Below are 4,901 nucleotides of genomic sequence, written 5' to 3'. Positions count from 1 at the left end.
TATTATTATTATTATTATTATTTTAATTCAAAAAATTGTTTTTGTACCAGGGATCAAACTCAGGACCTCATGCTTGCCAGGCAGGTGCTGTGATGCTGAGCTACATTCCGGGCCCAGTGCAAGTATTATTTTGAATTAAATACAATTGAGTATCAACAGAAGCAGAAAGAGTTCCCTACTCTTCTTTTACATGTCTAAGAAAATAACAGGGCATAAATTTCCCTTTGAGAATGATCACCCCCCCTCATGCCAGGAAAAAGAGAGCAACTCTTACCATGGAAAATGGGGAATGGACATGATGATGAATTTGCATAAACACTTCATACGAAAATAGCCCTTGTCTTCTATTAGCCCCCCAGCCCCCATATATTTCCTCTTCACTTCCCCACAATTTTTCATCCCTTGAAGCTGAAACCCTCTCTCCTTTCTTAAAAGGGTATTATGGTTTGGATCTTAAATGTTCCCTAAAAGGTCATGTGTTGAAGGCTTGGTCCCCAAGGTGGATTGTTCAAAGGTGGGGCCTTTGGGAAGTGATTGAATCATGAGGCTCTGACTTCATGAATGGATTAATCCACTCATAGATTCAAAGCTTAATGGGTTTGGAGAGTTGGGTTTTGTTATTAAAGTGAGTGCTCTCTTTGCTTCCTGGCCACTATTAAGTGAGCAGCTTTCCTCTGTCACGTGCTTCTGCTGTGCTAATACTGCTTCACTACAGGCCTAAAATCAACCTGGCCAAGAGATCATTGATTGAAACCTCTGGAATTATGTGCCAAAATAAATATTTCCTCCATGTAAGTTGTTTTTGTCAGCTATTTTGTTACAGTGATAGACATCTAACAGAAATTCCTTTTAATTCCTTGATTTAATTTAATTCCTTGATTCTATCCACTTTGAGTTTTACTTTTCTGTGAACTCCCACGCATGTGAATATTAATGGAAATTGTGTCTTTTTTCCTGTTAATCTGTTTTTATTCAAAGTGTGATTCCCAGCTACTCTCCCCTTTAGCCATAGGTCCTAAGATGGCAGAGTGAAAGTTTTGGCCCCCTGACATCTGGGAGCAGGGTAACTAAGATGGTGGGAGATCTAGAAAATATACACTATGAAGACAGGTTAAGGGGATATCAAGGCTGTGGAAGAAAACATTACTGGGATGGATGATATATGGAAGGACTATTAAGGGGAGAAAGAAGAAAAGAAAGCAATGAACATTTACTAAGTATATGCTAAGCTCTTTACTCCGATAGAAGCATTAAAATATTTATGGGCCAGGGATTTAGCTCAGTGGTTCCACTGCCTGCCTCACAAGCACAAAGTCCCAAGTTCGATCCCTGGTACCAAAAAAAAAAAAATAATCTTCAGATTAAGAAACCGACACTTAGAAAAATTAAGGATTTTATAGAAATGCTTATAGCTAGAAATAAGAAGAAATTTGGCTTCAAATAAGTTTTCTGACAATTTCACCACTAAGTATACATAACTCCAAGAACATAACACTGGTACTTGGGCTGGGGATTTAGCTCAGTGGTTCTGGTGCCTGCCTTGCAAGCGCAAGGTCCCGAGTTCAATCCCTGGTACCAAAAAAAAAAAAAAAAGTAACACTGGTACTCAATCAAATGCTTGTATATTCCTCATTTAATGACCAACCTGTTTTTTTAATTTTAATTTTAATTTTTTAAATGACTCAAGTTTATTTTTATGTAATAGGTATTCAATTCTGTAAAAAATTGCAAACATCACCTTTATTAATATTTAAATATAGTTCTGTAAACAAAGTCAGCAAAAAATCCTAATTATAAAAATTGTGAGAACATGAACCTTATTTCTGAGTATATTTTTTTAAACATTAAAAGCCAGTAAATGTAGAAGTTGAAGGAGAAGAGAAAAATGCTGACAACAGATTATTTGAATTGTCCTCTTCCCAAATATCCAAAATATTGCATATACCACTGTTTTCAGTGTAGCTTATAAAACCCAAAAATTCTGACTTCTCTTCACTAGTCTGAGATAAATCCAGTAGGGATTGTACTGGTGAACTACAAATTCTGTTTTCTTCTTGTGTAATAAGAAATTCAGTTCTTTTCTTATCTGATTCAGCGTTTGGTTCCAGATTTTCTTTTTTATTTCATCCTAATAATATCCTCACTTTTCGATTGTTCTTACTGGAAGGTAAATTATCCATATTTTTGATTTCATATTCATTGAGTTCCTCAGGAGGATGACAGGACGGGAGTTTTGTCTTTATTGTTAGGTGCTCTTTTGAACTGTTCGTCGTTAACAGATCAGAATCATGACCAAATACCGAATGAAGGTCTTTTGCTGGAAAAAGCATAGTATCTGACTTTTGTTTTGGATAGGATGCATTATTATTCATCTTGAAAGGAGAAACTTGTACAGATGTCTGTAGACTACTAGAATTTTCATTTACAATTAATTCATGTTCAGATATGTCAAGAATGCAATCCTGTTTGTTTTTACATGGAGGTAGCTGTGTAAAACTCTGTTTTGTGTCATTTTCAGCTGCATTTAACATGGAACATTCATTAATCATTTTCTCATAAAGTCCTTTCAATTCATTTGAACGGAAAGGGATGGGTTCTGAAATAAACATGAACTTTTCTTTGGGTTCCTGGGTTTCTTCAAGGAAAGTCTGCTTCATCATCTGTACATTATCTTCCCTGAAGTCTTTCTGAGAAATATGTTGCAAGTCTAGCCTTTCTTTTGGTTCAGTCTTTTTGTGGACATTTGAAGAAGAGAAAGGGATCCAACACTGTATTTTATTCTTTTCTTTTTAGGTGTGTCTTTTTCATTTTCCACAAAATCAAAAACTAATTTAGACACAATATTATCAACAACTTGGTACTGGTTACTTTCTGCAAAGTTTCTGTGCTGCCCACTGAGAAGGTGAGTTTCAAGATCTTCACGTTTCTATAAACAACATTCACAATATCCTTTTTTTTCCTTCTCTTTCAGCTGGAGTTGAACTGGGATTCCACCACATTTATCGCCATCTGTTTGGATTCTTAGTTTAACCTGAGCTTGCTTCTGGATGCTAGCTGGCTTATCTACATCAAATGGACTGCAGGGCTTCTGAACAGAATAGTTTATAAAAGGCATATTGGTCAGCTGAAGATAAAATGGCCTATAAAATTGGCTCATATCTTCTACTTTAACAAAAGCCTTTTTGAGTCTTCCTGTTCTTGTTTTTTGTGTTCCAATACCAATTTTTTTCCATGTGGCTCTTACAGAAGTACTTGATTTCTTGATTAAGTAGAGCTCTTTTTTCTTTTGTTCAATGTAGCATTAATATCATCAATATGAAGAATCTTTACTCCCTATGATAAGGCATGAAGGAATAAGATCATGATCCTTGATAGCTTTTTCAACTAATAATTTTCCTCTGCTTAAACACATTGTGTCAGGAGTCTTAAATGAACTCCCATCACGACTGGGATGAGGTGAAGTGGTTTCTGCAGTATATGCGTGTGGAGAACACTTTGAAATAAGATGGAATTGTATAACCCTAAGCGTGCTGTAACCCTAAAGTGTGCTGTGACTTTAAGAGTGCTGTGAGTGATATGTAACCATAGTGACCATAAGATATAGAAGTAGAACCTTAAGCGGTATGGAATTGATAAGGATGTACCCTGAACTGGACAGGGCGTGGTCCAAAATGGACAGTGTGATAAGTCTGAACCAATACCACAAACGCCCAGTTAGAATAGTATAAAAGGAGCTGAAGACCTCAAGCAAGTCGACGATCCGTCCCACCGACCAGTCTACTAGTCAGTCTGTTGATCTATCGACCGGGACACCTGCACCTGATCCCGCTGGAAGGAGCATCGCCGCCGACCAGACGAGACCAGAGGACGAGGCCAGCAGAGAGACGGACAGCCTAGCGCCGACTCGACGCCCTTCGTCTACGGATCGGACCCTCTGACCCGACGGGAGGAAACGTCGCGCTCCCATAAGGACTTGCGCAGTACAGGTACAGGGACGTGCTAATTGGCAGACTTAATATCGTCTTATTTAATATCGTGTGATAATTGCATAGAAGTGAATTATAATAATATAAGTGTGTGAACTGCCATCCGAGTCTGAGTCCTCTTTACCCGCGGTACCTGCTCGCGACAGCGCGGATTCTAGACTTGGGACAGGAGAAATTCGACTCAGTGCTTGCATAAATTTTGCTTTCTTTTTATTTGAAATAAGATAACTGATATCTTTGCTGAGAAATTCTTCAACTCGCCCTCCTAGGTCCTTTATGTTTTTTGTAGTTTTTCAGATAAGTGGTAGAAGGTAAGTCAAGATAAAATATTTTTCCCCAGAGTGGCTTATATTTGGATTTTTCTGCTCTGTTACTATTTTTAAGAGATTTCAAAGATGATCTGTTCTTTTCATTTTTCACTTGGATTCCACCCTGGAAGGGCTCTTTGCCGGGATCCGCATGGCTCCGCGGTTCATGGCAGCCGCCCGGCTCTATATGCTGGGTCTGGGCGGGAGCCGCGCCACAGGGCCACAGGAAACAGGCTTCTCGGGGCTGGTGGACCGAACGGCCGCCACGCAGTAGGGAGCAGGCTCCGTGGGCCGAGTTTCCGGGGCTGGATCCGGCTCGGAGGCGCAGCGGAGGAAGGGGAAAGAAGCACAGCCGCCTAGACAGTGGCGGTTGAAAATTTGAAAATTCTTCACATGGCCGTAGGGCCGGTATGCGCGCCCTCCCTCCTCTAGCTGCGCGCGCAGCGTCCCGCTGCCCGCTCTCTGGTTTTTAAAAATTTTTTAATTTTTTTTTTTTTTTGGTTTTTTGAGATAGGGTCTCACTATGTAGTTCAGGCTGGCCTTGAACTCACTATGTAGCTCAAGCTGGCCTTGAACTCTTGGCAGTCCTCCTGCCTCAGCCTCCCAA

The 4,901-nt window shown here is 39.7% G+C and overlaps 1 pseudogene; it reads right to left on the bottom strand.

Annotated features, from left to right (window-relative positions):
- Positions 1–1,793: 1,793 nt before the first annotated feature.
- LOC110344939 (protein DBF4 homolog A-like) lies at positions 1,794–4,462 on the bottom strand (annotated as a pseudogene).
- Positions 4,463–4,901: the final 439 nt, after the last annotated feature.

Source organism: Heterocephalus glaber, unplaced genomic scaffold (genome assembly GCF_053883595.1).
Source record: "Heterocephalus glaber isolate CG9 unplaced genomic scaffold, H.glaber_assembly_v1.0 deba00001729, whole genome shotgun sequence".
NCBI classification, from domain to species: Eukaryota; Metazoa; Chordata; class Mammalia; order Rodentia; family Bathyergidae; genus Heterocephalus; species Heterocephalus glaber.
The sequence above is the reverse complement of the archived record's forward strand: the minus strand, read 5'-3'. Positions and strand labels throughout refer to the sequence as shown.